This window comes from Myotis davidii, unplaced genomic scaffold, assembly GCF_000327345.1.
Source record: "Myotis davidii unplaced genomic scaffold, ASM32734v1 scaffold10, whole genome shotgun sequence".
NCBI classification, from domain to species: domain Eukaryota; kingdom Metazoa; phylum Chordata; class Mammalia; order Chiroptera; family Vespertilionidae; genus Myotis; species Myotis davidii.
Window position 1 is genome coordinate 1,154,498 of NW_006283544.1, and position 11,682 is coordinate 1,166,179.

General features: G+C 40.6%; 1 protein-coding gene across 3 annotated transcripts in view; it reads left to right on the forward strand.

Moving 5' to 3' along the window:
- Positions 1–11,682, forward strand: part of KLF12 (Kruppel-like factor 12) — a 450,697-nt gene that overhangs the window by 390,065 nt on the left and 48,950 nt on the right. The gene's annotated exons all lie outside the window — the stretch shown is intronic.

Sequence of the window (11,682 nt, forward strand, 5' to 3'; positions counted from 1 at the left end):
TTGGATCAAATTAAACTCGTAAGTCAAGGCCCCACTGTACTTCCTGTACTTCAGCATTACTATTGAATGAATGAATGAATGAATGAATGGTGTCTGACCCAAACTATTCAAATTTGATCTTGGGGAGAGTATAAAAGAGATGATACTCTTTATAACATCACCTTGAAATAAAGTGCTTCATAAACCGTGGGTATTAGCCCACAATCAGATTTGAACTTTCCATAAAAGGGATCTCTTTACTACCACCTCGCTGCTTCACTGATACACCCAGCATTTATTATAGCCTCAAATGAAGCTGTAATTCACTTCCGCTCTCTTGGGTCCTTCTTCACTCTAACAAGGTAGAATCCTGAGCAGGTGGGTGTACATCAGTAGGACTATGGTTCCATATATAGGGAAATGCATGTTCCCGAAGGGGCACATGTTACATCCAAGCAAAAGTAGTAGCGTTTTAGGGTATGGATGTAGCCATTTCCCTAAGTTTCTGTAAAGGCTGAATAAACCAGAAGGGTAACTCTCTATTTGTTACCAATCTGATCATGATCGTGATCATTAAATCCTCTCTTCTATCCAACAGTATACTTGGGACACCTTCATAAATGAAGATACCGGGTCACATCCTTTAGAAAGCGATGATTTACATCACCCATAGGGCTAAATTGTTGTTATTATAAAGTAGAAAGCTCTACAATTCCATTTGTTTTCCCATTTCTCTACTCATTGCTTTTATTCCGCTTAGTTTTCCAATTAAGAAGAAACATTGTTTTTCCCAGAGTTTGCAGTTAATAAGGATGAAGAATGCAAGACAATACCTTTCTGTCTAATTTGGCTTGGGAAAGCAAGAAAATACCTTGCTGTCATTTTTCACTTTAGACTTGAATTATGTTGTGCTCTCTGGTGAACCCTGTAGCTTAACCGTAAGAATAGCCTGATTTCTTCCGGTGAAAGTGGCTTACAGCAATCTTCCCCAAACTTTACAGGCTGTGAAGTGGTTATTTGGGGAAAAGAAGGAAGTGTGGATTTTTGTTTCCTGTAGGAAACAAAGACCAAAGGCAACCATGTGGAGAACAGAAGAAAGTTGCTGCCACCTAGAGGTCAAAACTGGTACATTTTGAGAGCGTGCTGTGAACGCTCATGAAATGATCTTGAACATAGACATTGATGTAATGTCATCATACAACTAAATGTGACCAGCTGCCTCAGTCTCTCCCTTTAAGGGGGACTGGACTCATTCTGCCCCTTTCCTTGTTGGTATTGTGCCCACATTCCATATGGACATTTTCTGACCTTGGTGGGTTTTTCTATTTTTGTGGGCAGCAGCCTTGTTATCGACCATAAAAATTCATGTTGAGTCCTTGGAAATCTTCCTCTTGCATAACGAAATTCACTTATTTGGAAGATTCCTGTTACTGTGGCTAATAGAGAATGTCCTTTCCATAACCCAGGCTATCTCTTTCAAATGGTGACCCTGGGAGCTCCGCGAAGGCTACATTCTCACTAAACTGGGCGGCTGATGCTCTTCTGTTTCAGAGAAACCACTGATAGCAGGGAAGCCAGCGAGAAGAGAGCAGAGATTCGTTCCTGGGAACACCATTAAGAAGAGGGTGTAAACATTTAATAAATTACCTCTTGTTTCCACCAAAATGGAGGAGGAGGAGGTGAAGGCACCCCGAGGTTCCCTGGAGTTATGCAAAAGCCTAAAACCAGTGCGGTACCAGCCACAAGAATAACATGCCATTTGGCCATTTTCATTTTGGTTATTCAGACCTTACTTTTCAGAGCACTGACATTTTTAAAAATCTTCTTGTCTTGACATTGTCAGTGGCAAAGCCTCCCTCATTAGATGATAGATAGATAGATAGATAGATAGATAGATAGATAGATAGACAGACAGCCTAGATGGGCAGAAATGCTCCCACCTGTGGCTGGCAGTTCTCTCCTTTTAGGACTGCCATTCTGCACAGCCCCGTGCTGCTCACTGTACACATCGCAGTCTTTCTGAAGGGTGCCTCCCAGAGCACTATAGCAAGACGCATGGGCGTGGGAAGTGAGCAAATGGGAGAATACTGTGTGAGTCCATCTACGTCTGCCCCCCTCTTCTTTCCTGAATGAGGGACTTGATTGAATGTTGTTGATTGTTTGATGGTTTTCTGAGATAAAAGGACTTCAGAAACACCAGAAGGTATCCATAATACCTTTTTAGAAAGAGAGGATAGCCATCAGTGTTCCTTGTTTCTGTTAAACCCGACTGCTTCCTTCAGAGTCCATGAGCTGTATCTTTTCTCCACCTTGCTTCACTTCCTTGCTCCTCTTGTTCTCTTGTTGTTGTTTTTTGCTTTTTTTTTTCTTTTCCTGTATTTAACCTTAAGTTACAACTTAAGCATTTACATTCTATGTCACTTACCAACCTGGTCACTTTTGACATTATATTTTACTCAACAGCATTCTCGCTTTTCTAGAATATTTGTGTTTGTTCATTTGTTCCTTTATTCAGTAAACATATGGTATCCACTATGATCTGGTCCCTTTCCGGCACTCTGGGGACATGTATTTAATAAGACCAGCGAGGCCCCTTCACCATGCCCACAGTGATGTTTGTAAAATGCAAATGATATTGCTCCTCTATCACTCTGCCCAGCCTTGCCATCTGTAACACAATTTATGAGACCCTTTTCAAAACAATTGCTTTCCTCCTTCCCTACCTTACTTTTCTTAAATTTCCCTATCTTCCTTGGGCCCTACATTCTAGTCATGCGGACTTATATTTTCCAAACACCTTGATTGCCAAGAAAACTAATTCTGGAAGACTCCATTTAAGAATTCTCCCCCTGGCTGGTGTTTCTCAGTGGTTAGAGCATCAACAATGTCGGCCTGCACACCGAAGGGTCATGGGTTCGATTCCTGATCAAGGACACATGCCTCAGTTGCAAGTTCGATCACTGGCTCCAGTCAGGGTGTGAGCAGGAGGCAACCAATCAAGGTGTCTCTCACATCAGTCTCTCTCTCTTCTTCCCTCTCCTCCCTTCTTCCTTCCTTCCTTTCCACTCTGTAAAAATCAATGGAAAAAATATCCTCGGGTGAAGATTAACAAAACAAAACAAAAGAACTGTCTTTTGTGCAGTCTTTCCTGCCGTCCTCCATCCCATCAGCCTCTTCTCTCTCTGATTCAGTGCCACCCTATGAACCAAATGACTGCCCTCATCACAGGTTGTTTTCATCATTTGTTTGTCTGTGTGCAGTGGTCTCCCCGCTTCTCACCTCTAGATGGAGGCCCTCTGCTGTGAGGACCATCATTTCCTGACTTTCGACATACTTAGTAGCACATGGTGCAGCAAGCTCGGGGCACGTAGATCAAAATCCTCATCTTGGTGGGAGAACCAAGGACATAATTAAATAATTTTGTCCAAGTTTGCAAATTAGGCCTGGAATTGGAACTCGGATCCCCTGCTTTGGTAGTTTCCCCTCAACTTTTTCAGGGCTGTTTCCTATTCCTCATTCAGGATTTTTTAAAAAGTAGAAACAGCCCTAACCGTTTGGCTCAATGAATAGAGCGTCGGCCTGTGGACTCAAGGGTCCCAGGTTCGATTCCGGTCAAGGGCATGTACCTGGGTTGCGGGCACATACCCAGTAGGGAGTGGGCAGGAGGCAGCTGATCAATGTTTCTCTCTCATCGGTGTTTCTAACTCTCTATCCCTCTCCCTTCCTCTCTATAAAAAAATCAATAAAATATATATTTTTTTTAAAAGTAGAAACATTCAGATTCAGAGGGCAACAATAATTTTTTTTCGTGTTAGAAACATCTTTAAACATTGGTTACATGATCTCTACTCTTTCTCTGCTTATAATTGTTACAGTCAACAAAGCGCTAGAACGAGAGTGGAAGAATTCTGACCTGAATTTCAGAGACTTGGGGCCTGTCTGGCACTCGCTAATTATGGGATCTAGGGCGAGATTCAGTTCCACATGCATGCTCTTTCCTCCACATTTTGCAGGGGTGATATGAAAATAAATGGAGGGGATTATATAGGAAAGTATTTCACACTATGGAAGCCAAGATGCTACAAAATGCCTCAGTGGTATTATTTTTCATGGTTCGCTTTTCTCTTAAATGTAACCTCATTTATTGATGCCTTAAAAATATCTATTTGATTGCTTTCCTTTTTTTCTTCTTGTTCCCACAAAAGATGAGGGTTCTGTTCCTTACCTCACCCTGACTCTTCCATTTATGCCTGTCTCTCTGATCCACTTGGTTCTTAATTTAATTATCAGGTTTATATTAACACCCTCTCTCATTGCTTCATTTCCACCTAGCAGTTCTTTATGGCTGAGTGAAAAGAGCTTGGTTAATAAAAGCTTGCCCTTTTATATTTCCTTATAATTAGTCCAATAAATAAAGTGTGGCCTCCTGGATGGTCTTTGTGTGGGTAGGGTTTTGTGTGTGTTTTCTTTTAATTCTTTGTCCTTTGGGTGTACTGATTTGGTGGTTTTGTTTGTGTTTTTGTTTTTTGTTTTTGTTTTTTATTTGAACATCAACCTTCTAGTTTTGTCACTAATGCAAAAACACAAGTACTCACAAATACCACAATTCTGGAAATCGGATTTGGAACAAGATTTGGTTCTGTGGTTTAACAGGCTTAAGACCTATGACACTCTCAGGTGAACGAAGAATAAGTATCTTTTTCTTTTTAATCTTTTTAAAATCTTCATTAACTTGCTCAGCAGGTCCTGAGTTTTAAGTGGCACTGTGCAGAGTGTCAGTCCATGTTGGTGTGTAGAGTTGAATCACTTATCTTTCTAAGAGCTAAGAAGCTGGACCTCCCCAGGATCATAGCAGCGTTAGGTCCCTGGTCCCAGAGCACACACTAAAGTGTCTCCTGATGACCATAAGGAAAGATCATTTACCTGATAGGAAATGTCAATCAGAGCAAATCACTCCGTGTCATTGGCCACAGAGGGGAATGTGGTCTCTACTGAATGTAATTTTTACCCCCATTTCCCCACCTCTACCCAACCCCCTTACACCCGCCCTAATGGCCTTCACAACACTGTTGTCTGTGTCCATGGGCTACACATATATGTTCTTTGGCTAATTGCTTCACCTTCTTTCATTCAGTCCCCCCACACCTCTGACAGCTGTCAGTCTGTTCCATGTATTCATATCTGTTTCTATTTTGTTTGTTAGTTTATTTTGTTCACTAGATTCCACATGTAAGTGAGGTCATATTGTATTTGTCTTTTACCAGCTGGCTTATTTCACTTAGCGTAATCATCTCTAGGTCCATCCATGCTTTCACAAAAGGTAAGATTTCCTTCTGTTTTATGGCTGCGTAGTGTTCCATTGTGTAAATGTGCCACAGCGTTTTTATCCACTCATCTACGGGTGAGCACCTGGGCTGTTTCCAGATCTTAGTTATTGTACATAACACAGCTATGAACATAGGATGCTTATCGTCTTTCTGATTGGTGTTTTGAAATCATTAGGATATATTCCCAGAAGCGGAATCATTGGGTCAAAAGGCAGTTCCATTTTTAATTTTTGGAGGAAACTCCATACTGCTTCCCACAGTGGCTGTCCCAGTCAGCATTCCCACCAACAGTACACTAATGCCTTTAAACTGACCTGGGGTGAATAAATTTTAAAAATTGAAGTCTAAGCAACTCAATGGGAAAAAAAAAAACCAAACCCACAGGCGTTGAAATCAGTGGATGCTAGCTTTCAAATCCTGTTTGCTACATTTATTGGCTGTCCAACTTTAAGTGAGTCATCAAATTCCTTACCACCATTTTTTTCTGGGGAAATGTACAGCAAATATATCTCTTTCTTAGAGCTCACCAGATTAAAATTTAAATGTGTTAATTTGGGTTAGAGGTCTGGACAGAGCAGGATCATATATGTTAGCTATTATTTTTATTAAAATGCTAACTCCCAATTACCTACCCTCTCAGACAATCATCTGAGCATCATTTGTGTCTGACTTTGCCCTCTGTGTGTTCTGTGCTACCTGATGACAGAGAGAACTGAATACAGAATTAGAAATGGGCCCTGAAATTAATAATTCGCTCCCAGGCATGCCTGGTTATATTGCTAGTAAATAATTCATCCTCTGGTGGTAGAGGTAGGTCTCCAAAGTGATTCTCCACAAACTCCTCATTTTTAACACTTCTCTGCAAAGGGAAACAATGAAGTCTGATTTCCTCAGGACATGGACAGTGTTCCTTGTAAGAACCACCTTTCAATGACATTGTACATTCTTCAGCTTTTTATAGTTTCACAGTTTCATGCATATCATTTATTCCTCATAACCATTATGTGGGATGACTTCAAAGAAGTTATCTTCTTAGTCGTAAAAATGAGGAGTGGCAGAATAGAGTGGGGATTAAAGAACCATCTGCATATTTTCATATTTCAACCACCGCGTATTATCTCTGTAATTATTTAATATCTCTGTGCCTGTTTCCTAATCTAGAAAATAAGTTTTGGCATTGATACCTGCCCCATGGTGATTGTGAGGATTAAATGTATGAGCACATATAGAGCTCTAAGGATAGTGTTTAGTATATTCAATAAATGTCAACTATTATTATAATAAGGGGATACAAAGCTAGTTTATACAGGGCCATAGCTAATATATAGCTAACATTAATTATCTCACCAATGTCTAGAAAGTGTTTTTTTAATCCTCATCCAAGGATATGTGTTTGGTGTTGTTGTGGTTGTTTTTTAATTGATTTTAGAGAGAGAGAGAAATATTGACATGAGAGGGAAACATTGATCGGTTGCCTCCCACATGCATCCTGACTAGGGATCAGATCCACAACCTAGGCATTGGTGCCCTGACCAAGAATCAAACCTGTGACCTTTCAGTGCACAGGAGGATGCTCCAAACAACTGAGCCAGACCAGCCAGGGCTAAAACATATTTTGACTTTTTTTTAAAATTTTATTGATTTCAAAGAAGAAGGGAGAGAGAGAGAGAGAGAGAGAGAGAGAGAGGAGAGAGAGAGAGAGAGAGGAGAGAAGAGAGAGAGAGAGAGAGAAACATCAATGATGAGAGAGAATCATTGATTGGCTGCCTCCTGCACACCTGCTACTGGAGACAGAACCCAAAACACAGGCATGTGCCCCTGACCAGAATCTAACCCGGACCCTTCAGTCCACAGCTGACACTATCCACTGAGCCAAACTGGCCAGGGCATATTTTGACTCTTTTACAGACCTAGATTAACTGAATTCCTCATTGTGGTTCACTATGTTGACCTTGATATTTCTACAGCATCCCTCCAGTTTACTTATCTTCCCTTACCTGCTTTTTAAATGTTCATGTTCTCCAAAGTTCCGCCTCGGTTTGTATGATCTCCCTTAATGATAACAGCCTCTGCCAAAGTTAAGTCCCTTCCCCTTGGCTGGTGACAACTTGGGTTGATCTCTTTCTTCTCTGGGCTCCCATGAAGAATTTCTGTCAGACCCCTGAATGTGTCCCTTTGTGTGTATGCCTCTTTCTGTTAGACCAAGTCCCCAGTGTCTTGCATAAGGCCTAGCCCATAAAGGATCAGGCATGGCTTTAAATTGAAGTCCTCTAATTCTTTTAGAATACTTTCTGGAATATTTTAAGATTTTTTCCAACATTTTCTCAGTCAAAAAAATTTACTCATTATAAGTCTGATGTATTTTGAGTCCCTCCTGCTTGCCAGGCACCATGCTAACACTGGGAATAAAAGTATTCCCAAGGAGTTTCTGTCTTTGGCACAGAGTTCAAACATTCAGGAATGAGTTAACAAAGTTACTTTGCTTCTCTGTGTTGATAGTCTTCTCTAAAGATCATATCACCTCTTTCATAGGTAGGGCTTCTGTGCCTCACCAATTTAACATTTTTAGAGACTGAATCATGGGTAGGCCCTAGCAGTTAGCGTTGATTGAGGTAAGGGAATTCATTCTTTACATTTTCACTTACAAGTTCTAACCCAGTGTGTCTGTCTCCACTGCCTTTGCCCCTGTAGTGCTGCCCCTAGGGTGGTTTACCACCTGTGCAAATTGAGAAGTAATTGAACTAATGCAGTCCCATCATTTTTGCCCAGATGTACAGACGCACACTCCTAATGGTGGTAACGCAATCTTGTCGCTTGTTGTTTTCATCTGTGGACCTTCACCAGCCTGCTGCTACTCCCCTATGGATGCCATTAGAATGCGGACTTTTCACTGGGTTTACAGACCCATTTTGAAAGCATCTGTAATAGCCTTTTGCCTGGTGTAGACAGCATGTCCTACCTATTAAGTCATGACTATCCTTGAAATGTAAAAATGAGGCATTATTTATTGCATGACTGCTAACATTGTGCCACCGTTACTGACTCATTTGTATAGTGGCATGCCCTTGACTTCGTGCTTTCAGACTGTTGGCTGTCTTGAAAATAGCAGTGAGTGAAATCAGAGTCATGGTGTTATCGCTGGACGGCTGGTGCCTTGCCTTTGCAGGTTGGCGCTGACCCATGGATTTGGAGGCCTGTGTGAGTCTGGAAATGATAGTCGTGCTGTACAATAACACATGCTGACAAGGAGCACTTCCTTTTTCTCTCTCTTTTTCTCTGGGTACTCTGACTTCGTAGGTGAAGTCTAGTGATTCTTGGCTGCGATACTTTCACAAACTGTGAAACTAGACATTGTCACAATCTAGGTATAACATGGCCTTTGTTAGATACACGTTGGGGGTAATAGTGGCTACATTTCATATCTGTAAATATGCATAGCCATAATTATATTGGTTTGAGTATGTCCTCAGCTCTCAGTCCAGTCGACCTAAATGTCACATGAATGAGTGCACGTGGAGGGGGGAAACCAGGGTTTGCTCCCGGCTGCTGGCACCGCCCATGGTGAGCTCTTCCGCAGCTTAACAACCTTCATCACAGCTCGGAAAGAGGAGTGTCACCGCTTTCCTACAGGAATCATACCCTTTATGCGAATGTGTATTTGCAATATGCATCCCCTTGTGTCCCCAGGAATCTGAGAACACACATACAAAAACAACCCCATACTGTAGATGATTCATAGTAATGAACACAAACACATGAACTTCTCATAAATAATAAATGAATAAATTGTTTATTCTAATTGATAAATAATAGCTATACTTGTAGGTACTCATAAAAGCAACTGATTACATTAGGAGCCTGGTCCAAAAAATGTAGCTCGCTAAAACTAGAAGGTTCTATACTTCTAGGTGTAGCCATCGCCTCGAGATTTAACACCAGGATGCATAAATGCCAGCTTTCTTTATTTCTGTAACACTTGCCCTTGTTGAAGGTCAACTCAACTGGCTACACTCAGAAAATAATGAACGCTAATGAAGTACAGAGCACACACAAACATCCACATATGTGTGCACGCCTATGCTGTCTCGCCCTGTAGTTTGATTCCTTCATATCGTCACAGAAATCGTGCAGGTGATGAGTATGATGTTGTCCGGCTGGCCCTCAGAGCACCTGCTGCTTTCCCGTGCCTTCTTGCATCACTCTTCCGTGCCCATGTCCCTGCTCCTGCAGCCCTGGGGCTCCACCACGGACTGCCTTGTGCTGCCCCCCACCCCCAATGCTGGTTATTGCTGCCATCACCTTCCCCACACTAGACCAGCTCCCCTGTAGCTGACCCAGGCTCCAGGCTGTCCACCAACCAGACCCCTATCATCTGTTCTCCACTCCTACCACTGGCTTGTCAAAAGGGTTCCATAAAGACCTGCCTGGGAAAGATCCCTATTAGAAGGGGCCTATGCTCATCCTTCAACAATTCTCTTATGGGAATTTCACAACCAACCCTTGGGACATTAACATCGATGTTATTGATCCCATTTTGTCAGTGATAAAGTTAAGGGTCCAAAATAGAGGTTCAGTGATCAGATCTATGTAACAAAGCCGCTGTGCAACAGAGCTGGCACATTTAGAACTGCTCATTGCAAATTTAACGCTGGGTCTGCTAACTCACGCTGCCCAAAGTCAGACTTCAACTCTGTTTGTGGAAGGAGAATTTTAAAGCAGACATATCAACTGTATTTTATTTCAGTACAAAGATGCCATAGATCTTGACATTTGGTTTTGTTTGAAGTATGGAAAAAAATATTTGTAGATGGGGAAAGAAGAATTTCCAGATAAACATGAAAGGTTCTCGGGTTGGAACTGCTTTTCAAAAGCTCTTTAAAGGTATAGATTAGTTTTATCTCTGGAATGCTTGAAATACAATCCTGCCTCAAGGAACTAGTGAATTTTAAGAATTCTCAGTGTATGATCTTTCTCCTTCTCTTGGACGTCACAACTTTCTTAGAAACCACCTTTGTTTTTATCATGAACACAGTAGAACTTCAAAACAAGGTGACTATTCTGAAATTATTGGTGATTCTAAAGCAGACTATTGCCAAATGACTTTTTAGATGTGTTCCTTGGATCAACTGTTTACAAATATACATAAATGCACATCAACCTCTGCATATAACATAATGTGCATGCTTTTTCTTTTGGTGTTTTTTTTTTTTTTTAGAAGTCGTTTCTAAAGAAGTTTCCATGTAACTTTAATTGAGAAAAAGTTCTTTCTAGTACTTTTTTCTCCCTTCTAAATACATTCAACTTGTTAGATAATTGTATAGTAAGTTTTTAGGCAAAGCAAAATTCTCTGGTGCTTTCATGACCTTAAAATAGTAGCCTATTTTATGAAAGACAGTACTGATCAGACAACAGAATTTAAGACTCTACCTAAGAAGAGTTGATCCTGAGGAATATCAGTTTTCTGGAAGAATGAGTAATAGTAGCAATGCAACACATTCAGTACTTGGGTAATTCATAGATGAATATGCCTCATCCATATTTGCTCATATTTTAAGCTCAGATTTTGGAAACAGAGTGTAGACAAAGCTGAAGAAAAGAGGACTCTACTAACAAACAAGGCTGATGTCCTTAGTTCATTTGGAATGCAACTAAGAGGGTTGAAATTACTAACACTCTACTGTTGTCCTCACTCTTTGTAAAGTTACTTGAGCTTTATTTTACTCATCTGTAAAATGGGATAACAATGTTAGCATATAAATGATTGGAAGAACTAAATGAAATGATACATGTAAAAGATTTCACAAAATATCTAACATGAAATTGCTCTACAAATGTTAATTATTGTTAGCTATTATGATTTCAATACCAAAAAGTTTAGTAAGAGGGAAATTATTATTTGTAATACTCTCAAATACACACACACACACACACACAATCTTTAGAGTTCGGGTTTGAGTGGAGTAAAGCTAGCAAGTAATTTCAAATACTTGGTTCAATTCTTAAAATTTTCTTCTTTTTTAAGAGAAAAATTATGCATGTTTCACAGAACACCCTAAATATTCAGTGATCTTCTCCAAGTCTAATGCCTATAGCGAGAACCTGAAATAATGAGCCGTGCCACTTGCTTCCAGCATTTTTTTTTCTTTGCTTATATCTTTAAATGCCCAGCATTTTATTAACTCAACTGTTAGCTCTGCTCAGCAACCACAAAACAAGAGAAAACTTAGCAGTTTGGGCTTAAAACACACCGTGAAAATAGGCTTTCCATTCTCTTTTAAAAGGTCTACATAGGTGGCTGCTGAAATGTGAAGTCTCTTGTCACTGGCAGCCTGTCTTACATGTAAGCAGGTGAGAACAGGGACCATCATCACTACCT